The sequence below is a fragment of the Macaca nemestrina genome, chromosome 20 (assembly GCF_043159975.1).
Source record: "Macaca nemestrina isolate mMacNem1 chromosome 20, mMacNem.hap1, whole genome shotgun sequence".
In the NCBI taxonomy this organism is placed as follows: domain Eukaryota; kingdom Metazoa; phylum Chordata; class Mammalia; order Primates; family Cercopithecidae; genus Macaca; species Macaca nemestrina.
This window is the reverse complement of record NC_092144.1, coordinates 21,132,171-21,158,719: the sequence shown is the minus strand read 5'-3', so window position 1 is coordinate 21,158,719 and position 26,549 is coordinate 21,132,171. Positions and strand designations below refer to the sequence as shown.

At 39.4% G+C, this 26,549-nt stretch overlaps 1 protein-coding gene and 1 pseudogene across 1 annotated transcript in view; one reads left to right on the top strand and one right to left on the bottom strand.

Annotated features, from left to right (window-relative positions):
- The window catches only part of LOC105489682 (zinc finger protein 676-like), a 41,001-nt pseudogene extending 16,362 nt beyond the window's left edge, over positions 1–24,639 (top strand).
- The window catches only part of LOC105464255 (zinc finger protein 729-like), a 424,831-nt gene that overhangs the window by 290,729 nt on the left and 107,553 nt on the right, over positions 1–26,549 (bottom strand).

The following is a 26,549-nucleotide window of genomic DNA, read 5'->3' as shown; positions in this document are numbered from 1 at the left end:
CACTCACTGTTCCTCTTTTTTACCTTTACAAATCCACTTGTAAGTGCTGCTAATCAAAATGTAGATTCCAGGCAATTTGAATATTTTGTCTCAAGTTAAAATCTTTAAGCTTGACCCAAATAAACTGTCTTCTTATGTTCATTTTGTGTCAGCTTTTTAAAGGTAAAATATTATTTAGAATATTCTAGAGCAGCCTCTATGAGGGGATTTCTCCTTTGATTTCACTCTACTTGCTGTGTCACCCAAAAATGCAGAGTGAGGTTGATTTCAGCTAGAATCAGCAAATTAGGTCTGGCCTCTGCTGGGATTTACAAGGCAGGGCCTGACTTTGGATTGAGAATTTACAGAAAACCAACAGGAGATATTTTCTGCATTGTGAGATATCAACGTGGACATTTTAAAATTCCTCTTTTGATGTGTCTTTTTGACCTTTTCACATCTTCGTCATTAACCTGCCACAGTTATGTGAGAGGCTCCAGGAATAAATGGAATCTGATGGCAGCATCTGTAAGGGTAAACAAGCATCTTAAGGCCACAAAGTATCCAGAGCCACGACCACAACTATACCTACCTGTAAAATGTGATACTAGAGTAAAGTATTCTTGTCCTTCTACTTACCCAACAGCTAGCAAATCAGGACAGCTAGCAAATCAGGACAGACAACCCAGATTCTGGAGTTCAGCCAAAGTAGTTCTATTTTTTATTTAGAATCATCCTGAGTCTTCTGTGCCTGGCTTATCGTTGGACCATCAGCCCAGGGTCACTGGGAACCCTCTCACAATCACCTGTGAATCTTTGAGACATTTGAGGATGTCCAGAACAGAATTGTGTCAGGCTGATAAGAGTGGTTAATTCTACTTCTGTCCTAGTGTGAGAGAAATGAGTCATCTTGTGTTTGTTTCTCCCCTTATACAAGAAGTATCTTTGATTGGTACCCAGATGAGAGTTTTTCCAGTTCCCTGGTACTTGGGTAAAAAATCAGGAGGGCTGGAGGCTCAAACAGATAAACTAATTGTTTCCATTTTATATAGTCATAAAAAAATAGATGAAAAAGGCTGGGTGCAGTGGCTCATACCTGTAATCCCAGCACTTTGGGAAGCCAAGACGGGTAGATCACCTGAGGTCAGGAAATTCTAGACCAGCCTGGCCAGCATGGTGAAATCCCATCTCTGGTAAAAATACCAAAATTATCCGGGTGTGGTGGCTCATGCCTGTTGTCCGGGCTACTTGGGAGGCTGAGACAGGAGAATCTATTGAACCTGGGAGGAGGAGGCTGCAGTGAGTCAAGATCACATCATTGTGCTCCAGCCTGGGCAAAAAAGTGAGACTCAGTCTCAGAAAAAGAAAAAAAAAAATTAAAGAAAGACAGAAAAAAGAGGAAAAATAGATGAAGCAGTCATGGTTCCTACCATCCTGGCAGTTTTAGTCTAGAATAGCAACTGGAAAAGTGGTTGAATTATGCATCAGATGGTGGGTACAATAAATAGATATGTACAAAAAACTTGGGCTTTATTTGAGCCACTTTCTTTATATTGTGGTTTCTGATGTCTACACCTGAACTTATAAACAGAAGAGTCGTTATTATTATTTGTATTTCTTTTACCCTGCTAAGAATACTTATTTTTCGGGCCGGGCGCGGTGGCTCAAGCCTGTAATCCCAGCACTTTGGGAGGCCGAGACGGGCGGATCACGAGGTCAGGAGGTCCAGACCATCCTGGCTAACACGGTGAAACCCCCTTTCTACTAAAAAATACAGAAAACTAGCCGGGCGAGGTGGCGGGCGCCTGTAGTCCCAGCTACTTGGGAGGCTGAGGCAGGAGAATGGCGTAAACCCAGGAGGCGGAGCTTGCAGTGAGCTGAGATCCAGCCACTGCACTCCAGCCTGGGTGAATACTTATTTTTCTTCTAAAAAAAATTATTCTAGAAAACCTTAAGGGATTTTTTTTTTGAACTGCCTATTAGTGTATTAGTATTAGTATAAGTATATTATATATAAAATTTACAGGGCAGTGGCTAAAAAAGATTAAAATTATACAAACTCAGATTTAAGTTTACTTAAGTAAGCTTTAAAAAAAAGAACTGACAATACCCCCCAGTGGCATAGAGAACAGAATTGTACATCGGCTCTACACTCTGCCCCAGCCTTGTTCATATTCACCATTTTTGGAGTCCTTATTTATGTCTGGCTCTACCCTGGAGTCTTGCCTCAAAGAACTGATTAGAAGAGATCAGAGTTTTGGGTCATGAATCCTGTTGCCTTTTTAGAGCTGGTGCTCAATATTTTCTGAAACTTAAAAACAGATAAATGGGAAATATAAAGTATGCATTATAGGATCTTACTTTTCAAATTTTTTATTAAAACCAGAGCTTGCAGAGACATTATTGAGCAGCTTGTTTTCTGTTCCTGCAGATCTAGTAGTTGATTCACAAGTCACAAGAAAGTAAATATAAACACAATAAAAATTTATCTAAATTTTATTAAACTCTTTCCATCTGTATCCCTTTCATCTGTGTATATTTAGCTTTTATTCTATGCATTTTTTGAAAAAAATCAGTGACAGATCAACAGAAATAGAAATAAAAATGCTGGGTCCTTTAAAGCCTTGGAATTATTGAACACTTAGTATCAACTCACAGGGTGTTATTAGGATTAAACCACATAATGTGCTATCACAGTGCTCTGTAACATCCTATTGAGCCCATAGTACCTGCTTAATAAAGACTGCATTAGTACATGTGCACATGTTCTCCAAACGCAGACTTACTCAGAAATTGCTTTTTATTTCTCTGTAAACTTTAAAGAGACAGCAAAGAATATAATACTTTAGGATGAAGAATGATTGTTTTCATTTGTACCAGAAGTATTTGTGTTGTGACAAGAGTGGTGCATGTAAGGGACTCTGTTGTGCCTCATTTCTCTAACTAATGCTAATAATAAGCCCAGGGGGAGCAACATCATGATTGACAGGGCACTTGTTTAAAAGACCCGTTTATGGACCCTTTCCATACCTCAGAATTACGTTTCATAGAGTGGGACCAAAATTACCAAGTGATTTTATAAGCTCATTAGAGCTTGAGAGGAAATGCTTAATTAAGGGGTTATCAGCCCAGGCTTCTAATTAGTATCACCTGGCCATTTTGCAGAACTCTTTTTACTTGTGCCCTGCCCATGGATTCTGTTTATTGTTCAGGTGGAAGCATCCATGTTGTTGTAATTAAGTGGCTCATGTGACTCTAAGGTGAGGCCAGAATCAAGTATGAGGAATTCAAAATACATTCATGACAGTTAAGTTCCATCTTTGCATTAAAGGGTGGTCCAAGAACCTATTCTGTTTGGATTTGGTAGGAACAGTACAGCATGGCCCTTATTTCCATTAATGTCAGAGATCTGTAGCAGAAATTGCTGGTGCCTGTGTCAGGGGATGGCTCCTGAGGACAAAATAAAGAAAAGCATATTTTTATCTCTGTGGAGCTACTCTTTGTTAGTCTTTTCTGCTATAAAGGACACAAATGGATGGAGTTTTTCTGTGTTGGTCCTTCTGCCTGTGGATGTGGTGACAGCAGGTAGACCTCTGGTACTGACACTTTTAAAGGCATATTCTCAAGATGCCGGTGTAACTTGTCCAGAACATTTTATCTGAGAAAGAATCCTAGAGAAGGAGGAGAAAGAGAAAAAAAAATGGCCTTTTCTTTTACAGCTAAACATGTCTCAGATCAAGATCTGTGTCCACTCTGCTTCCTCCAGGAAACATGCGTTTAGTACTTGTAAACGTGTACTTCTGTACTTGTGTTTTTACTCCCTAATGAGTTTTTCTTAACTACTTTAAAAAATTCTTACAATAATCAAAGTCTCTGAAAAATATACATTTTTTCTATATACCAGAGCCTTTTCTATATCACCGCTTCTTATATGCCATGCAGAAATATCACTGTGAATTTATAATCTGCAATATTAAAAATGTCCCTTTGTGGCTGTTGAACATGGAAGGTGTAGATACTCCAAATACCTATCGAGGAAAAGCTGGTGTTTTTAGTGAAGACAGAGAACATGTAATGTTGAGGTTTCATCTGTGTTCTTTATTATGTCTATGCAGTACAGGATTAAGAAAACACTCATTGAAGCAGTATGGTATTTGTTACCGAGAAAATTCTTAAAGAATTGTTAGGAGATACCTGCTCTCTACAGTGCTAAAGAAAGACTACTTAAAATCACTATTAAACATTACAGCACATGGGAGATATCTCTATCTTGAACTTTCCATAAAACTAATGTTTCCTTATGGTCAAATTCACACTATGATTTATCTTTCAGGGTGCAGTATCTCAGCAACAATGCTGTGTCCTTCTGGGTGCATCAGGACATTATAAAAGTTTGTTCTAGTGTAGTTGATGTTAATAAATCACTTAGTCGATAAGGTCTCTGACACATTTTTTCACTATAGAATTATTTTTCTCTTAGTTATTATTATTTTTTTGGAGACAGAGTCTCGCTCAGTCGCCCAGGCTGGAGTGCAATGGCATGATCTCTGCTCACTGCAAGCTCCGCCTCCTGGGTTCACGCCATTCTCCTGCCTCAGCCTCCCAAGTAGCTGGGACTACAGGCACCCGCCACCTCGCCCAGCTAGTTTTTTGTATTTTTTAGTAGAGACGGGGTTTCACCGTGTTAGCCAGGATGGTCTCGATCTCCTGACGTCGTGATCCGCCTGCCTCGGCCTCCCAAAGTGCTGGGATTACAGGTGTGAGCCACCGCACCCGGCCTCTCTTCATTATTAGGTATCTTTATGCAGCTGATGTGAACAAACCACCACATTTAATCTGGCAGCTGCCCTTCTTTCTTAGGTTTCCTTTGCATTTGTCTGTTTTTGGAAAATGAAGGCTCTCACCTTTGTCTACAAACCAGAAAAATTGAGAAAAACACAGGCTCATTCAATTACTGGATGTTTGACCAAATAATCTTTTTGTGCCAAAATCATTGGCATACTGATGAGCTTATTAGAAATTCAGCAACTCAGACTTTATCCTAGAACTTCTGAAAAAAAAAAAAAAAAAAGCTGCGTTAACAGGATCTCTACCTTATTGTACACATTAAAATTGGACTGATACCTTCTAACTTAACATGTCTATTCCATCTGAATAATATATAAAACTATGTCTTTTTCATCTGAAAAATACAATTAATTCCTTTTTTTTTTTTTGAGATGGAGTTTCGCTAATGTTGCCCGAGCTGGAGTGCAATGGTGTGATCTCGGCTCACCGCAACCTCCACCTCCCGGATTCAAGTGATTCTCCTACCTCAGCCTCCTGAGTAGCTAGGATTACAGGCATATGCCACCACGACTGGCTAATTTTGTGTTTTTAGTAGAGACTTTCTCCATGTTGGTCAGGCTGGTCTCGAACTTCCAACGTCAGGTGATCTGCCCGCCTCAGCTTCCCAAAGTGCTGGGATTACAGGCATGAGCCACCATGCCTGGCACACAATTAATTCTGTATGATGTAAATACAGCACTCAAAATTGTATGTGCTAGTGTTTATTTCCCCAATTTATACTTTATTATCCAGAAAAATACTACATATACACTGATGTTATGGATCTTATACCACTTTCTTTTGTCAGAGTTAGAGAAAACATTAGAGAATATTTCTGTGTTGAAAACTATTTTATTGAATAATTTCCATCCTGCTTATGAGTCAGAACCAGCTCTCTTTACTCTCTCCTTTTTACCTTGAGTGAAATTAAAAATTCTGCCCATGACCAATTGGTAAGTATGAGTGTTTGTTTGTGTTTTTCAGGGATCTCTGACATTTAGGGATGTGGCCGTAGAATTCTCTCTGGAGGAGTGGCAATTCCTGGACACTGCACAGCAGAATTTATATAGAAATGTGATGTTAGAGAACTACAGAAACCTGGTCTTCCTGGGTGAGAATAACTTTAATATGCAATTCCTAGTGTATGCTACAGGTTTCATTTTGCTGCAGACCTTATTGGACTGAACAAAGGAGGATGAACGCGAGAATAAATGCAAAGACAAAAGAGTATATTGGGAAGAAGGAGTCAGGGGGCTCCTTGCTTCTAGTGAACAAGCGACCGGAGCTTCTATATCCCTTCATATTTATGGAGTAAAGGAGACAGGGAGCAGAAGGAGGTTGTGGTCAGCCGCTTGACTTAATGCAGGCCTGCATGACTATTCTTTGAACAGTACTCTCCAGATGTTCCAGTAGATAACCACAAGGAGCATGGCACCAGGGGGTGACTGCCCTCAGTGTACCTTCTGGTGGCAGGAGCAGATGCAAGTTTGCCCACATTCTGCATTCATTATAAACAGTTTACTGTTTGATCATATTCCTTCCAGTGGAATGACCCTCAGAGTTTCAGCTCCTAACATTTCCCCCTTTCTGTTTATGCATTAATCGAATAAATGTAAGGCCAGGTTGGGCAGCTGTCATTTTCTGATTGCTGGTCCATCCAATTTTACAGACTGAACAGAAAACAGAGACAGAACAGCATTACCCCAAGAACTACATATGAGATTTTAATGTGGTGCTTTAGATAGGTCCAATGATTGAGGCTCTCCAAGCCTTTCTGGAATTCGGTCCAGTCTTCTAAAGAAGGCTGAAACTCTTGAGTTTACCTATTTAAATCAAGAATTTTGTTTTGTAATTCACCAGTGTCAAAGGTGATGTTGGATGTGAAAGTTCCCTGCAAATGGGCTCTCACAAGTTCCCATGGATACTCACTTTGGTTATATTCTAAGTTGGTTACACAAATATGAGTGTGATTTAAATGAGAACACAATTGCTGTTGCAATTGAAGCTTTGTACTTGTTCTCCTCACCGTAGAACTGTTGAATAGAACTATGCAAAGCTACAGAGGACATCACAACAGAAGTTATTAGTGTGACCAAGGAAACAATAGCAAAAACTATTATGCCTAAGGCTCTACGGACACAATGAGTAAGTTGAATTAGAAGAAGTTTCATGAAGTGCAGAGAGGGGGTGGCAGCCCAAGGCTCGGACAGATTAACAGGAATCCATAGCCCAGGTATGCACCCCTTAATGGGCCAAGATACGGGCTAATCCTTACTGGATATTACTGACACATCAGCTCCTGTTTCCATAAGCCCATAAAATTTCTTTTAATTTGCACTACACAGGTGGGTCTATTAGAGACTATGGGTTGTGATAGATGGGTTTCTCATGTAGTTGTGCTCCCAAACCCTTTATTTCTTCATTTCTCCTTTTGTGGAGAAGGGTGTAATTTGCAGGACATAAGCAATATTTACACTATATATTCCCCTGGTTCAAAAACCCAAAGATCTTGTGACATTAAAACTACTTGAATTTCTCCTTCATAATCAGAGTCAACTACTCCTTGGACTACAGTGATGCCTTGCAAGTTAAGGCAGCTTTTGCCTAAAATTAGTCCCATGTATGCTGCTGGTATAGGTCCCCAAATAACATTGGGTACTTTGGTAGGTTTGTCTCCTGCGACTAATGTAATTCTTTCTCTGACTGGGAGATCTAATCCAGTACTTCCTGGTGTTCCTGGGGAGAGGAAATCAATGTTTCTCCTGGGACCAACCCTTTATATGGGGTTGTGGTCTGAACTGGGAATACCTTCATTGTTTGAGGGGCCTGGGTCCAGGGCCCCTTCTCGATTCCCAACAGGGGGGTGTCATTCAAGCAGCACTGATTAGCCCAATGATTGCCATTGTTACACCCGAGTGATTCCCTTTGTTACAGTGAGGACAGAGTCCTGGTGTTTTTTCTGCTCAGGGTTGGGGGCACTGCATTGTGAGGTCCTTTCTGTCCTGAGATCTGGTGACATCCCTTTTTGAAATGTCCGGTTTTTCCACAATTATAACATTTTTCCACTTGAAGGTTTGACTCTTGGCTCCTTTTAGATCTGTCAACTGCTAAACTAGCTATTACTTGCGCTAACATTGTAGAACAATGAAATCAAATTCCTACATTCTGACAAGCTTTAAGATAATTCCCCAAGCTTTTTGTGGATCTCACGGGAGCCATTACTCGCTTGCAATCTGCATTTGGGTTTTCATAGGTTAGAATTATGGTAAGCATTTCTGGAGCCGGGGCATGAGGGATCTGATGCCACACTGCCTCTAGCAGCCATGCAATAAATTGTGCATAAGGCTTTCATGATCCCTGCGTGATATGTAGAAAGACTGCACTGGAACTCCCTCTTCAGGAATTGTTCTCCAAGTGTGCTTGGTGGCTAAGGCAGGCAGCCTCTGGGAATGTTAATTGTTGTACCAGATCTGAAAATGGGCCACTGCCTGTCATCATTTCCTCTGTAATGTTTCCTTGACCAGCGACTTGATTCTGCCTCGCCTGGTCTGCACACATTTCTTGCCAATTTAAGCTCCATGTCAGCTGTGTCCTGGTGGATAAGCAAGTGCAGCCAAATGTTTTATATGAAAGGGTGGGCGGTGCATGACACTAAACACCGATTCTAACAGCCCTATAGTGAATTAACCACACTAGCTTTTAATTCTTTTAGTAATTTAAACTGTACAGGAGTGTGCTCATGTAAAAGACGTTGCGGATTGTTTGGATCAGTCCTCACAGTAATAGGAAAAGCACAAGGTCCTAAAGGCTCCCCAGCCACAGCAGCAGCATGCAAAATTATTTTGTATGGGGGTTTCTACTTCTGTTATTGCAGGGGGTGGCAGAGACCAATTCTCTCCTGTTTCCTGCTTAGCAAGTGGCCAATTCTCTCCTTTCTTTTGCTCATTATTTTCAATAGGCATTGTCGGAGGAACAAATAATCTTTTTAATTCTTGAGACTCAGAACCTGACTCCTGTTGTCTGACAGAATAAGAAGGAGACAGCGGCAGTAGGACTGTGCAAACCAAACCCCAAGCAGACAAAACAGAAGGGTCTACTTTAAGACCTTTTTGATGAGCCAATTTCAATCTGTCTCCTACTCTATTCCAGTTTTCCTCATTGATAGTGCCTGCCTGCAGAAACCATAAGTTATGCTTAATAACCTCCTGCAGAAGCTTAATGTCTGTGAATTAACTTGAGCTCCAGACTGTTTCAACAGAACTTTAAGCAACTGCACATAACGTGTTTCTTCAACAGACAAATTCTGCTCATGTTACCTTGATTCAGAAAGTTCCCATTCCCAGTATTTCTTTAGAACACTGACCTTATATCCACTTCTGGCAGTTTTGTCCCAGGGTCCCCGTTCATCTGGTCAATTTCACTTCTGCTCCAGCAGACTTTCTTCATTCACATCCTCGAAGTCCCTGTGTGTGGATGCCGCTTTGCTGCGGACCTTATTGGACTGAACAAAGGGGGATGAATGTGGGAATAAAGACAAAGATAAAAGAGTATATTTGGAAGAAGGGGTCAGGGGCCTCTTTGCTTCTAGTAATAAGGGCCCTGAGCCTCTATAGCCCTTCATATTTATTGAATCAAGGAGATAGGGAGAAGGGGGAGGTTGTGCTCAGCTGCTTGGCTTAGTGCAGGCCTGCATGACTCCATTCTTTGAACAGTGGTCTCCAGATGTTACAGTAGATAACCTCAAGAAACATGGCACCAGGGAGTGACTGCCCTCAGTGTACCTTCTGGTGGCAGGAGCAGAAGCGAGTTTGCCCACATTTTGCATTCATGATAAACAGTTTACTGTTTGATCATATAGCCTCCAGTGGAATGCTGAGTGGGTCACAACCCTCCGGCTTTCAGCTCCCAACACCATTTCTTTTTTGTATAATTTCTTTTTGATAATTTATGCTTACAGATTTCTGTTTTCAAGAAAATCATGGGGATTTTTCCATATAGAAAAAAAATTTCAAGATGTTTCATTTTGACCTGAACTTACCACATTTTTGAGCTGATCTGTGTCCTTCACTTTAGATTAATGGTAATTTCAAATGTTTACTGGCAACCCCCAAGTTTTAATTCAGTAGTACCAGGTGATAAAATTAAGAAACTGCAAAATTAGAGTATTTTCTAAATATTTAGAAATTTCTGTTACTGTTGGGGACCAGCTTCACCACCACCTGTAGGGTACATGAAGTCCAGTGGCGATGAAGAAATGAGAAGAGTCAGGTTAAGAGTGCATGAAGGGTGGGGTGCCAGGAGGCCAGTTGCACTTTTGGAGGCTGCAAAAGGCATCAAGTTCTGGTCTCCACACTATTTATGGAGTACAGTCACTTAGATCTAAGAAGCAGATGTTCAGGGGTGAAACGGTGAAAGGGAGGCGGTGTGTCATATACCTAATCTATAGTAGTGGTAGTTTGGGTAAATTTTCTTTGTGCTGAAGCAGCATAAACTTAACTACTGATTTATTCTTTAACTTATTAGAGAGCAGCTGTGGGGAGTGGGCCTAACTGGGAGCCAGCATATCTGGCCACATTCCAATGCTTCAAAGGAGTATCTTTCTCCTTGAGCACGGTGTTTATAAATAAGAGAGCAGGTCATGCTGTGGTCATGGGAACGTGACGGTAGTAAGGAGGCTTTCCTCAGAGACCTCCTGTGTCTTTCCACAACTTATTGTCCCATATTTTTGTGGCCAGTTTATACAGGCACCCCATAAACCTTTTTCCCAACGTTTTATAGTTTACTATTTTGGGATAAATGTATTAGAATATTCTATTACATCCTCTTTACTGAGCACATTACCAAGTTGGTAATTGGAGAATATGAGCAAGATACATATTGTTCATTTTTAATAAAACAGGTATTGCTGCCTTTAAGCCAGACCTGATCATTTTTCTGGAGCAAGGAAAAGAGCCCTGGAATGTGAAGAGATATGAGATGGTGGAAGAACCCCCAGGTAGGTGAGAATGAATACAATAGATGACATGCATGAGAGGTCCAAGGTCAAGGAGAAAGCCAGTCCTTAAAGTGATACGGAAGCTGTGTTCCAAATAAATAGTTTCTGGAAAGCCTAATTTTTATTTTTATTTTTTAAATTTTCTCTCACACAGGGGCATCTTCTATCTTATGCTTTCAAAATTTCTAAGAATTCTTTCCCTTCAGTAATCTTCAAGTTTACAGTGACAGCCAAAGTACTGTTCATGGCGTACAAGAGAGTGTACAATCTGACTTTTGTTTGTTTGTTTTTGTGGACACACAGATATCTGCATAATTTTAAGATACTTCATGTTAAACTATCTTTTACATTCTCTTTTTCCATCATCTCTGAAATGTGAGACTAGTGGTTTCTGTATCATTGGGTTTTTTTGGCTCATTTTTCTGCACATTTCTCCTGTTTTTATTACTATAGTCTTGAAATATAGTTTGAAAGTATAAAGTATGATGTCCTGCTTTTTTCTTTTTCTTCAAGATTGCTTTGCCTATTCACTTTCTTGTAGTTTCATGTAAATTTTATGATTGTATTTTTTATTACTGTGAAAAAAAAACTGTAATATTGATAGAGAGTTCATTGAATCTGGAGATCATTTTGGATAATATGGCATTTTAACATTTATTCTTTGAATTGATAGACATAAAATATATTTAAATTTGTTTGTGTTCTCATTATTTTTCATTGATAAATATTTCACTTGAAAACTTTTTCACCTCCTCAGTTAAATTTGTTCTCAGATATTTATTATTTTAGTGCTATTGTAAATAAGATTGTTTTCTTCCTCTTTTATCAGATAGTTTAAGTGTATTAGGGTGCTGTTTCTATTTTTTCAAAAATGCAATGAGAAATTTGAAAAACATTTCATTAAATTTGTAGAATATATTGAGCAGTTTGAACCTCTTTACAATATTAACATTACAACCTTTGCTTAAGAGCATGCTCGAGTGTTTTGTTAAATTCATATATATATGTATATATTTTTTTGTTTGTTTGTTTTGAGACGGTGTCTAGCTCTGTCACCCAGGCTGGAGTGCAGTGGCCGGATCTCAGCTCACTGCAAGCTCCGCCTCCCGGGTTTACGCCATTCTCCTGCCTCAGCCTCCCGAGTAGCTGGGACTACAGGCGCCTGCCACCTCACCCAGCTAGGTTTTTGTATTTTTTTAGTAGAGACGGGGTTTCACCGTGTTAGCCAGGATGGTCTCGATCTCCTGACCTCGTGATCCGCCCGTCTCGGCCTCCCAAAGTGCTGGGATTACAGGCTTGAGCCACCGCGCCCGGCCCTTATTTTTGCTTTTTTTGAGATGGAGTCTTGCTGTACCACCAGGCTGCAGTGCAGTGGCATGATCTCAGCTCATTGCAACCTCCACCTCTTGGTGGAGGCGATTTCCCTGCCTAAGCCTCCCAAGTAGCTCGGACTGCAGGTGTGTGCCACCAAGCCTCGCTTTTTTTTTGTATTTTGGTAGAGACAGGGTTTTACTGTGTTGGCCAGAATGGTCTTGATCTCCTGACCTTGTGATTTGCCTGCCTTGGCCTTCCAAGGTGCTGGGATTACAGGCATGAGCCACCGTGCCTGGCATATTTGGGTTTTTTTTGATCATTTGTTTGTTTTTCAGGTGTTGTTGTTGTTGTTGTTGTTGTTGTATACTCACATTCGAGTTTAGTCATAGAAAATAATTCATAAAATTTCAGTTTTAAAAAATTTGGTGAGACTTCTTGTTTGGCCTAAGAGATGGTCTATCAAGAAATATATTGTATGAACTATTGAGAAAGGTGTGTACGAGTGTTCTTTATACCTCTGTCAGAAATAGTTGTTTTATACCACTTTTAATTAGTCTGTTTCCTTATTGATATTCTGTTTTGATTTTTTTTTTTTTTTTTTTTTTTTAAGACGGAGTCTTGCTCTGTCGCCCAGGCTGGGGTGCAGTGGCCGGATCTCAGCTCACTGCAAGCTCCGCCTCCCGGGTTTATGCCATGATTTTTTATTATAATTTAAATTCTGGGGTACATGTGCAGAACGTGCAGGTTTCTTACATAGGTATACACGTGCCATGGGGGTTTGCTGCACCCATCAACTCATTATCTACATTAGGTATTTCTCCTAATGTTATCCCTCCCCTAGTCCCCCACCCCCTGACAGGACCCCGTGTGATGTTCCGCTTCCTGTGTCCCTGTGTTTTCATTGTTCCACTCCCACTTATGAGTGAGAACATGCTGTGTTTCAGTTTCTGTTCTTGTGTTAGTTTGCTGAGAATGATGGTTTCCAGCTTCATCGAAGTCCCTGCAAAGGACATGAACTCTTTTTTTTTTTTTATGGCTGCATAGTATTCCATGGTGTATATGTGCCACATTTTCTTTATCCAGTATATTACTGATGGTCATTTGGGTTGGTTCCAAGTCTTTTCTATTGTGAATAGTGCTGCAAAAAACATACGAGTTCATGTGCCTTTATAGTAGAATGATTTATAATCTTTTGAGTATATACTCAGTAATGGGATTGCTGGATCAAATGGTATTTCTAGTTCTAGATCCTTTTTGCCCACTTTTTGGTGGGGTGGTTTTTTTTTTTTTTTCTTGTAAATTTGTTTAAGTTCTTTGTAGATCCTGGATATTAGCCCTTTGTCAGATGGATAGATTGCATAATTTTTCTCCCATTCCGTAGGTTGCCTGTACACTCTGATGATAGTTTCCTTTGCTGTGCAGAAGCTCTTTAGTTAATTAGGTTCCATTTGTCAATTTTGGCTTTTGTTGCCATTTTTTTTTGGTGTTTTAGTCATGAAGTCTTTGTCCATGCCTGTGTCCTGAATAGTACTGTCTAGGTTTTCTTCTAGGGTTTTTATGGTTTGGGGTGTTAACATTTAAGTCTTTCATTCATCTTGAGTTAATTTTTGTATAAGGTGTAAGGAAGGGGACCAGTTTCAGTTTTCCGCATATGGCTAGCCATTTTTTTCAACACCTTTTATTAAATAGGGAATCCTTTCCCCATTGCTTGTTTTTGTCATCTTTGTCAAAGATCAGGTGGTTGTAGATGAGTGGTGTTATTTCTGAGGCCTCTTTGTTCCATTGGTCTATATTTCTGTTTTGATACCAGTACCATACTATTTTGGTTACTATAGCCTTGTAGTATAGTTTGAAGTCAGGTAGCATGATGCCTCCAGCTTTGTTCTTTTTACTTAGGATTGTCTTGGCTATATGAGCTTTTTTTTCGTTCCATATGAAATTTAAAGCAGTTTTTTCTAATTCTGTGAAGAAAGTCAATGGGAGATTGATGGGGATAGCACTGAATCTATAAATTACTTTGGGCAGTGTGGCCATTTTCATGATATTGATTATTTCTATGCATGAGTATGGAATGTTCTTGCATTTTGTTTTCTGTTTTTTGTTTGTTTGTTTGTTTGTTTGTTTTTTGAGACGAAGTCTCACTCTGTTGCCTAGGCTGAAGTGCAGTGGCTCGATCTCAGCTCACTGCAAGTTCTGCCTGACATGTTCACACCATTTTCCTGCCTCAGCCTCCCGAGTAGCTGGGACTACAGGCACCCGCCACCATGCCCAGCTAATTTTCTGTATTTTTAGTAGACACGGGGTTTCACAGTGTTAGCCAGGATGATCTCGATCTCCTGACCTTGTGATCTGCCCGTCTCGGCCTCCCAAAGTTCTGGGATTAGAGGCATGAGCCACTGCGCCTGGCCATGGAATGTTCTTACATTTTTTGTGTCCTCTCTTATTTTCTTGAGCAGTGGTTTGCAGTTCTTGAAGAGGTCCTTCACATCCCTTGTAAGTTGTATTGCTAGGTATTTTACTCTCTTTGTAGCAATTATGAATGGGAGTTCACTCATGATTTGACTCTCTATTATTGATGTATAGGATATAGGAATGCTTATGATTTTTGCACATCGATTTTGTATTCTGAGACTTTGCTGAAGTTGCTTATCCGCTTAGGGAGATTTTGGGCTGAGACAATGGTGTTTTCTAAATATATGATCATGTCATCTGCAAATACAGACAATTTGACTTCCTCTTTTCGTATTTGAATATCCTTTATTTCTTTTTCTTGCCTGATTGCCGTCACCAGAACCTCCAGTAATGTGTTGAATAGGAGTGGTGAGAGAGGGCACCCCTGTCTTGTGCCAGTTTTCTTTTTTTTTTTTTTTTTTTTTTTGAGACTGAGTCTGGCTCTGTCGCCCAGGCTGGAGTGCAGTGGCCGGATCTCAGCTCACTGCAAGCTCCGCCTCCCGGGTTTACGCCATTCTCCTGCCTCAGCCTCCGGAGTAGCTGGGACCACAGGCGCCCGCCACCTCGCCCGGCTAGTTTTTTGTATTTTTTAGTAGAGACGGGGTTTCACCGTGTTAGCCAGGATGGTCTCGATCTCCTGACCTTGTGATCCGCCCGTCTCAGCCTCCCAAAGTGCTGGGATTACAGGCTTGAGCCACCGTGCCCGGCTTGTGCCAGTTTTCAAAGGGAATGCTTCCAGTTTTTGCCCACTCAGTATGATATTGTCTGTGGGGGTTGTCATAAATAGCTCTTATTATTTTGAGATACGTTCCATCTATATCTAGTTTATTGTGAGTTTTTAGCATGAAGACTGTTGAATTTTGTTGAAGACCTTTTCTGCATCTTTTGAGATAATCATGTGGTTTTTGTCACTGGTTCTGTTTATGTGATTGATTATGTTAATTGTTTTATGTATATTGAACTAGTCTTGCATCCCAGGGATGAAGCTGACTTGATCTTATTTCTGCCTTCATTTTGTTATTTACCCAGTAGTCATTCAGGAGCAGGTAGTTCAGTTTCCATGTAAGTTGTGCAGTTTTGAGTGAGTTTCTTAATCCTGAGTTCTAATTTGATTGCACTGTGGTCCGAGAGACAGTTTGTAGTAATTTCTGTTCTCTTCCGTTTTCTGAGGAGTGATTTTAGATGTGGTGCTGAGAAGAATGTATATTCTGTAGATTTGGGGTGGAGAGTTCTGTAGATGTCTATTGGGTCTGCTTGGTGCAGAGCTGAGTTCAAGTCCTGGATATCCTTGTTAACCTTCTGTCACATTGATCTAACAGCAGGGTATTAAAATCTCCTGTTATTATATGGAAGTCTCAGTCTCTTTGTAGGTCTCTAAGGACTTAACTCTGTGAATCTGGATGCTCCTGTATTGGGTGCATATATATTTAGGATAGTTAGCTCTTCTGGTTGAATTTATCCCTTTACCATTATGTAATGACCTTCTTTGTCTCTTTTGATCTTTGCTGGTTTAAAGTCTGGTTTTATCAGAGAGTAGATTTGCAACCCCTGCTTTTTTTGTTTGTTTGTTTTCATTTGTTTGGTAGATCTTCATCCCTTTATTCTGAGCCTTCTGTGTGTCTCTTCATGTGAGATGGATCTCCTGAATACATCACTGCGATGGATCTTGACTCTTTATTCAATTTGCCATTCTGTGTCTTTTAATTGGGGCATTTAGCATGTTTACATTTAAGGTTAATATTGTTATGTGTGAATTTGATCCTGTCATTATGATGCTAGCTGGTTATTTTGCCCATTAGTTGATACGGTTTCTTCATAGTGTTAATTGTCTTTACAATTTGGTATGTTTTTGCAGTGGCTGGTACCAGTCTTTCCTTTTTATGTTCAGTGCTTCCTTCATGAGCTCTTGTAAGGCAGGCCCGGTGGTGACAAAATCTCTCAACATTTGCTTGTCTGTAAAGGATTTTCTCCTTTACTTATGAAGCTTAGTTTGGCTGGATATGAAATTCTGGGTTGAAAATTCCTTTCTTTAAGAATGTTGAGTATTGGCCCCACTCTGTTCTGGCTTGTAGGGTTTCTGTAGAGAGATCCATTGTTAGTCTGATGGGATTACTTTGATGGGTAACCCAGCCTTTCTTTCAGGCTGCCCTCTACCGTTTTCTTTTCATTTCAACCTTGGTGTATCTGACGATTCTGTGTCTTGGGGTTGCTCTTCTCGAGGAGTATCTTTGTGGTGGTCTCTGTATTTTCTGAATTTGAATGTTGGCCTGTCTCGCTAGGTTGGGGATATTCTCCTAGATGATATCCTAAAGAGTGTTTTCCAACTTGGTTCCATTCTCCCTGTCACTTTCAGGTACTCCAATCAAACATAGATTTGGTCTTTTTTTACATAGTCCCATATTTCTTGGAGGCTTTGTTCATTTCTTTTTATTCTTTTTTTTCTCTAATCTTGTCTTCTTGCTTTATTTCATTAAATTGATCTTCAATCTGTGATATCCTTTCTTCCACTTTATCAATTCAGCTGTTGATATTTGCGCATGCTTCATGAAGTTCTCATGCTGTGTTTTTCTTTTTTTTTTTTTTTTTTTTTTTTTTTTGAGACGGAGTCTCGCTCTGTCACCCAGGCTGGAGTGCAGTGGCCGGATCTCAGCTCACTGCAAGCTCCGCCTCCCGGGTTCACGCCATTCTCCTGCCTCAGCCTCCCGAGTAGCTGGGACTACAGGCGCCTGCCACCTCGCCCGGCTAAGTTTTTGTATTTTTAGTAGAGACGGGGTTTCACTGTGTTAGCCAGGATGGTCTCGATCTCCTGACCTCGTGATCCGCCCGTCTCGGCCTCCCAAAGTGCTGGGATTACAGGCTTGAGCCACCGCGCCCGGCCATGCTGTGTTTTTCATCTCCATCAGGCATTTATGTTCTTCTCTGAAGTGGTTATTCTCATTAGCAATCCATCTAACCTTTTTTTCAAGGTTCTTGGCTTCCTGGCATTGGGTTAGAACATGCTCCTTTAGCTTGGAGGAGTTTGTTATTACCCACCTCTGAAATTTGTCAAATTTGAGTTTGTCAATTCATCAGACTTATTTTCCATTCAGTTTTGTTTTTTTACTGGTGATGAGTTGTGATCCTTTGGAGGAGAACAGGCATTCTGGTTTTTGGAATTTTCAGCCTTTTTGCGCTGACTTCTCCCCATCTTTATGGATTTATCTACCTTTGGTCTTTGATGTTGATGACGTTCGGTTGGGGTCTCTGAGTAAACATCCTTTTTGTACATGTTGCTTCTATTCCTTTCTGTTTGTTTTCCTTTTAACAGTCAGGACCCTCTGCTGCAGATCTGCTGGAGCTTGCTGGAGGCCCACTCCAGACCCTGGTTGCCTGGGTATCACCAGTGGAGGCTGCAGAACAGCAAAGATTGCTGCCTGTTCCTTCCTCTGGAAGCTTTGTCCCAGAGGCCACCCGCCAAAGGCCAGCTAGAGCTCTCCTGTACGAGGTGTCTATCAGCTTCTACTGGGAGGTGTCTCTCAATCAGGAGACACGGGTGGCAATCAGGAGTCTCAATCAGGAGACTTGAGGTGGCAGTCTGACCCTTAGCAGAGCATCAGGAGACTTGAGGTGGCAGTCTGACCCTTAGCAGAGCTCGAATGCTGTGCTGATAGATCCACTTCTCTCTTCAGAGTTGTCCAGCAGGGATGTTTAAGTCTGCTAAAGCTGCACTCACAGCTGTCCCTTACCCCAGGTGCTCTGTCCCAGGGAGATGGGTGTTTTATCTATATTCCCCTGACTGTGGCTGCTGCCTCTTTTTTCAGAGATGCCCTGCCCAAAGAGGAGGAATCTTGAGATACAGTCTGATCTTGCTGAGCTGCGGTAGGCTCCACCCAGTTCAGTCTTTGTGCTTTCAAGTTTTGTGCTCGAAACCCAGGGACCTGGTGTCATAGGCACCGGAGGGAATCTCCTGGTCTGCAGCTTATGAAGACCACAGGAAAAGCACAGTATCTGTGCTGGAGAGCACTGTGCTTCATGGTGCAGTCCCTAAACCCTTCCCTTGGCTAGGAGAGGGAGTTCCCCAACCCCTTGCACTTCCCGGTGAGGCAATGTCCCACGCTGCTTTGGCTCCTACTCAGTGAGCTGCACCCACTGTTCAACCAGTCCTAATGGGATGAACCGGATACCTCAGTTGGAAATGCAGAAATCACCCACCTTCTGTGTCGATCACCCTGGGAGCTGCAGACCAGAGCTGTTCCTATTCGGCCATCTTGCCAGCCTCCTCTATTTTGATTTTTATTACAGGAAGTGTGGTATAATAATATCCTACTATAATTATATTGCTCTCCTTGTGTTTCTTCTATTCTGTCAGTATTTGATTTATATATTTGTAATCCTGTGTGACGCACACACACACACACACACACACACACACACACACACACACGTATTCAAAGTTTTCACAGGTTCCCACTTAATCTATTATTTTTAATATCTTTCTTTGTCTCTTTGGAGTTTCACTGTCAAGTGCATTTTATAAAATATGAGTCCTTGACTAAAAATTTAGCTTGTGTAATATTATTTTGACTTATTCTACTCTCATTTGATTAATATTTGCATGAAATGTCTACTTCCATCTTGCTACTTTGAGCCTTTTTAATATTAGATTTCAACTGATCCTTGTAGAAAGGCAAGTTGGTTCTTGATATTTAAAATATTTACTAGGCCATGCACAGTGACTCATGCCTGTAATCCTAGCACTTCAGGAGGCCAAGGTGGGTGGATCACCTGAGGTCAGGGGTTCCAGACCACCCTGGCCAACATTGTGAAACCCCATCTCTACTAAAAATACAAAAATTAGCTGGGCGTGTTGGTGGACTTTGGTAATCCCAGCTACTTGGGAATCTGAGGCAGGAGAATTTCTTGAACCTGAAAGGCAGAGGTTACAGTGAGCTGAGATAGTCTCATTGCACTCCAGCCTGGGCAACAAGAGTAAAACTTTGTCTCAAAAGAAAAAATGTTAATAAATCTATAAAAAATCTGTTGATTTGAAAGTTAATTTTCCATATATTTAAATACATTTTGGAAAGTGAAGGCGTTACTTTTATTTTATTACCTATTCTATTTGATTCTTGCATGTTGTCCCTCATTTTCTCTCTCTGTCTTCCTTTGTTTCTTTCTGATTTTTGTATTGATATGCTTTCACTTTCTTATTTTTCTTTTGTATATGTATATAGTTTTTATGTGTGTGGTATCTTGGGGATTACATAAAACCTCTAAAAATACAACGACATATTTTAATCAGGTGAAAAATTAACTTTGGTTGCATAAAAAATTCTTCCTGATTATGTCTGCCCTTAAATTTGTCACTGATGTTGCTAAGTTTATCTATTTATGTTGTATATTCATTAACAGATGTTTATAATAATTCCTATGCTTTTATCTCTCAAATGTTAGAGAATAATTAAAAATCTTTTCTGCACCATTATAGAATAATGCTAGAAATTCAATTTTTTGTATGTGCATATCTTTTCTAGAAAATAATGTATTTTTTTCTTGCATTATGTTATTTTCAGTGGTAAGAACTGCTTTCGGCATGTTTCCTATGGAAGACATATGCAGTCCCAATATACTTCTTAAGAATTTAGTTATTATGAAAGTTTCTTTCTTTTGTTTGTTTTTTCCTATTAGACAGGACAAATTTGCTGATGGTATTATTCTCACTTGTTTGCTATTTTTTTTTCTTTTTTTTTTTTTTTTTTAGGACTTTGACTATATCATGCAGTTCTCTTCTGGCCTGCAAATCTTTTATTGACAATTCACTGGTTATTTTTGTTCTTATCCTCATTTTTCTGATTTTCTATACTCTTTTGTTTTCCTATTTCACTCACCGAATGTTATTCAGTTTTTAAAATTAGTGTATACATTTTAATGGTTTCTTTATGAAAATTTTATAATATTTTTGATGAGATTATATTGCCCTATTTTGTATAGATTGTAATCTTTGAGATTTGGACATTTAAAAAGGCTACCTGTCACAAAGTTTATAATGTAGCTTTGTCCTGGCACAGTCAGAAAATAATGATCTTGGCTAGAGATTATGTGGGTCTCTCAAACGTCTTCAGATTTGTCTTGTCTGAAATTTTGTGTTTAGTTTTAGTTAAGAGAGATTATTTATGTTTCTTCTGAAAAGTAATCACTTGGTACACCTGTTCTCTCTCTGCAGCACTGCAGTGCTCTGCTGCAGTGCATTTACCTTTGGTCTCAGCAGACTCAAAAGTGTCATTTCAAAGTATATCACCATATCTGTCAGCACTTTTTGTCGTGGGAGACAGAAACCAGTGTGTGGTAAGGACCGTGGAAGACAGAAATTAAATCGTATGTGCCAATATTTTACTTTCCTTAAACAAACAAACAAACAAACAAGTTGACAATTTACTTCTGAAGGGACTAGGTAATATTGAGGAGCAGAAAGAGTTGTATTGGGTAAATTTAACAAACTTTTCTTTTTTCTATGTGGCTCTTTGCATTGGGCTTAATTCAGGCACTGCACACACTTAACTCATGTATAAATTATCCTCATACGTATTTTGGTCTGTATGTTTTCATTACATTTATATGTCTGTGAAGAATTAGGGCCTGTGTCATTTGCAATGTCATCTTGCTTATGTAGTTTGAATAATTTGTAGGTTAGATTTGGAAACTATATTTATCTGAGTCTAATAAGTGGACTAATTTGTTGTTTTTATTTCTTTTCAGTTATATGTTCTCATTTTGCTCAAGACCTTTGGCCAGAGCAGGGCATAGAAGATTCTCTCCAAAAAGTGATATTGAGAAAATATGAAAAATGTGGACGTGAGAATTTACAGTTAAAAATTGATTGTACCAATGTGGATGAGTGTAAGGTGCACAAAAAAGGTTATAATCGGCTTGACCAGAGTTTGACAACTACACAGAGCAAAGTATTTCAATGTGGCAAATATGCAAACGTCTTTAATAAACGTTCAAATTCAAACAGACATAAGACAAGACATACTGGAAAGAAACTTTTGAAATGTAAAGAATATGTCAGATCATTTTGCATGCTTTCACACCTATCTCACCATAAAAGAATTTGTACTAGAGAGAATTCCTACAAATGTGAAGAAGATGGCAAAGCCTTTAACTGGTCCTCAACACTTACTTATTATAAGAGAATTCATACTGGAAAGAAATCCTACAAATGTAAAGAATGTGGCAAAGCCTTTAGTAAGTTCTCAGTCCTTAGTAAACCCAAGGTAATTCATACCAGAGAGAAACTCTACAAATATAAAGAACATGGCAAAGTCTTCAGCTGGTCCTCAAACCTTTCTAAGCACAAGAGAATTCATGCTGGAGAGAAACCCTACAAATGTGAAAAATGTGGCAAAACCTTTAAGTGTCACTCAATCCTTAGTTATCATAAGAAAATTCATACTGGAGAGAAACCCTACAAATGTGAAGAATGTGGCAAACGCTTTAGTGTGTTCTCAAGCCTTACTAAACATAAGGTACTTCATACTGGAGAGAAACCTTACAAATGTGAAGAATGTGGCAAAGCCTTCAGCTGGTCCTCAAACCTTACTAAACACAAGAGAATTCATGATGGAGAGAAACCCTATAAATGTGAAGAATGTGGTGAAGCCTTTAAGTGGTTCTCAACCCTTTGTTGTCACAAGAAAATTCATACTGGAGAGAAACCCTACAAATGTGAAGAATGTGGCAAAGGCTTTAGTATGTTCTCAATCCTTACTACACATAGGGTAATTCATACTGGAGAGAAACTCTACAAATGTGAAGTATGTGGGAAAGCCTATAAGTGGCGCTCAACCCTTAGTTATCATAAGAAAATTCATACTGGAGAGAAACCCTATAAATGTGAAGAATGTGGCAAAGCCTATAAGTGGCCCTCAACCCTTAGTTATCATAAGAAAATTCATACTGGAGAGAAACCTTACAAATGTGAAGAATGTGGCAAAGCCTGTAAGTGGTCCTCAACCCTTAGTTTTCATAAGAAAATTCACGCTGCAGAGAAATCTTACAAATGTGAAGAATGTGGTAAAGCCTTCGGCTGTTTCTCAGTCTTTAATAACCATAAGGTAATTCATACTGGAGAGAAACCCTATAAATGTGAAGAATGTGGCAAAGACTTTAATACATTCTCAATCTTTACTAAACATAAGAAAATTCATACTGGAGAGAAACCCTACAAATGTGAAGAATGTGGTAAAGTCTTCAGCTCTTTCTCAGTCTTTGGTAACCATAAGGTAATTCATACTGGAGAGAAACTCTACAAATGTGAAGAATGTGGCAAAGTCTATAAGTGGCCCTCAACCCTTAGTTATCATAAGAAAATTCATACTGGAGAGAAACTCTACAAATGCGAAGAATGTGGCAAAGCCTATAACTGGCCCTCAACCCTTAGTTATCATAAGAAAATTCATACTGGAGAGAAACCCTATAAATGTGAAGAATGTGGCAAAGGCTTTAGTATGTTCTCAATCCTTACTAAACATAAGAAAATTCATACTGGAGAGAAACCCTACAAATGTGAAGAATGTGGCAAAGGCTTTAGTACGTTCTCAATCTTTACTAAACATAAGAAAATTCATACTGGAGAGAAACCCTACAAATGTGAAGAATGTGGCAAAGCCTTCAGCTGGCCCTCAAGCCTTAGTAAACACAAGAGAATTCATGCTTGAGAGAAACCCTACAATTGTGAAGAATGTGGCAAAGCCTTTAACTGGTTCTCAACCCTTAGTTATCATAAGAAAATTCATACTGGAGAGAAACCCTACAAATGTGAAGAATGTGGCAAAGGCCTTAGTATGTTCTCAATCCTTACTAAACATAAGGTAATTCATACTGGAGAGAAACACTACAAATGTGAAGAATGTGGCAAAGGCTTTAGTATGTTCTTAATCCTTACTAAACATAAGGTAGTTCATAATGGAGAGAAACTCTACAAATGTGAAGAATGTGGCAAAACCTATAAGTGGCCCTCAAACCTTAGTTATCACAAGAAAATTTATACTGGAGAGAAACTCTACAAATTTGAAGAATGTGGCAAAGGGTTTAGTATGTTCTCAATCCTTACTAAACATAAGGTAATTCATACTGGAGAGAAACCCTACAAATGTGAAGAATGTGGCAAAGCCTTTAGTAAGTTCTCAGTCCTTACTAAACACAAGGTAATTCATACTAGAAACCCTACGAATGTGAAGCATGTGGCAAAGCCTTCAACTGATCCTCAAGCCTTACTAAACACAGGAGAATTCATACTGGAGAGAAACCTTACAAATGTGAAAAACGTGGCTAGCCTTTTCACTGTTCCTCAATCCTTACTAAACATTCATGTAATTCATACTGGAGGGAATTCCTACAATTGTGTGGAATGTGGCAAAGCCTTTAACCAGTCCTTAAGGCTTACTACATATAAGACAACTTACACTCTAGAGAAACCATACACGTGTGAAGAATGTGGGAAAGCCTCTAATAGATCCTCAATTCTTAACAGACTCTACAAACCAGACTCTACAACCTGAAAGATGTGACAATGCTTTTGGCAACACCTCAAGACTTTTCTGAATATAAAAGAATATAAAAGAAATCATACTGATGAGAAATCCTAGGAATGTGAAGAATGTGATAAAGCCTTTAAATGGCTGTCACACTTGATTGTAGGTAAAATAACTCATACTGAAGAAAACTGCTATAATAAACAGTGTGGCAAAACATTTATCCAATGCTCATGCCTTATTGCAAAGGAAAGCATTTATACTAGCCTGGGCAACTCTGGAAAAAAAAATTTTGAATGCCACTAATATCTTCTCACATCTTATTAAACATCAGAGAGTTCATACTAAATAAAAGCATTAAGGGTGCAATTACTGTCAATAGATCTTTCAGAAAATAAAAATCAGTAATTCTAATTTTTGCCCTTTGCCTTGTGATCTTTGCTTTTGTCCTTGCCCTGTTTCATCAGAAGCATATGATCTTTGTTTTGCAGCTCAGGTGGGCATCACGGTCCTATCAATATGTGACATCACCCCTGGAGGCCCAGCTGCAAAATTCCTCTCTTTGTAATTCTTTGTACTCTTTTTATTTCTCAGACTGCCCGACACTTAGGGAAAACAGAAGCTACATTGAAATATTGGGGGTGGGATCCCAATAACGCTTGACTTCTGGTACACAATTCAGAACATCTACAAAAGGAGTGGTGAACAGATTTCAACTGTGATGCAAAATCTTATTCATTGGCATTGGTGGCTGAGTGCTGTCTTAAGAATTCTCGAATCACTATTAACTGGAAGTAGATCATCATAAAGGTATTCATTCTCATCTTCACACCAGGTTGGGTTACTTTCTTTTCCACAACTGTGTTTAAAACTGTAATGAGGCTTTTGGGTGTGCATCTTTTTCTAGTTTCACACAGCTGCAGAGGCTTCAAGAAACTTACAATCATGGCGCAAGGCAAAGGGAAAGCAAAGACTTTCTGGTTATGGCTGGAGAAAGAGCTACAATATACTTACTGGTCTGTCTCCAGATGTTCTTAACATTCAGACATGGTGACCCAGCAATCAAATTGACACTATCCATTTCAGTGATACTCAAACTTCAGCATGCACCAGAGTCCCTGCAAGGCTTACTAAGATACAGACTGCTGAGCCCACCTCTAAGACTTCTTTCATTTTAAGGAATAAAGAGCATTCCATTGTGTAAATATACCACTTTTTAAAGTTCATTCAACTGTTGATGGACACTTAGGTTAATTTCATACCTTAGCTATTGTAAGTAATCTACTTTTTTTCCTTTTCTCATTTATACATCTCTTTTTTTCTTTGTATTTCTAGACACATTTTAATTTTATACTATAAATTCTGACTGTTAAATGCCTTTATTTCTTTTTTTTTTTTTTTTTTTTTTTTTTTTTTTTTTTTGAGAGGGAGTCTCGCTCTGTCACCCAGGCTGGAGTACAGTGGCCGGATCTCAGCTCACTGCAAGCTCCGCCTCCCGGGTTCACGCCATTCTCCTGCCTCAGCCTCCCGAGTAGCTGGGACTACAGGCGCCTGCCACCTCGCCCGGCTAAGTTTTTGTATTTTTTTAGTAGAGACAGGGTTTCACTGTGTTACCCAGGATGGTCTCGATCTCCTGACCTCGTGATCCGCCCGTCTCGGCCTCCCAAAGTGCTGGGATTACAGGCTTGAGCCACCGCGCCCGGCCAAATGCCTTTATTTCTATGCCTTCTTTTGGTTAATATTTTGGCTGATTGAAACAATAAATTTTTAAACAAATTTTTGGATCAAGGCCATTACTTTATTATTAACATGATCTGAGACATTATAGCAATAAAAATCAACATTGATTAGTGAAACAACAATTTTCTAGCCCCGGTAATCATTTTCTCTTCTGCCCAACATAAAAGTTGAATCTTTGTGTCATTTCTCACAGTTGTAAGAAAGAAGCTTCTGATTAAATTGGTCAGCATATAATTTTGTAAAATTTTACTTTTTTAATCTTTAAACTGCTCTATTACCAGAAAAGGTATTTTAAATACATTATTTTACTCTATTATATTTAAATTGTTCAGAAAAACTAAGTTGATAAAGTATGCACTCACATTTTTTGGAAAATTAAAAATGCTTAAATATTTTTTACAGAATCTAAAACTAAAAATATTTTTAGTTTGTTAGAGAACATCTCTGAAATACTTCAAGTTACCTTCTTCTGACAGTAGATATATATTTTTCTATATTGCTGTAATACAGCTTTGGCTGTCTTTTGTGGTCAACTCCCTCATTTTTATTCTATTTTCTTCTGCAGTGTTTATGCTATGCATTTTATATTTTAAAAGTTGTAGACTGTGCAATGTAATCTTCAAACAATTGACAAATGTTTTTCAATGTATAACTCCACTCAATCCGCAGTCACTCTCACTCCTCGAAGGCATTTTTAATGCCTGTAAAGCAAAGGGATCGTTCAGGTGAGT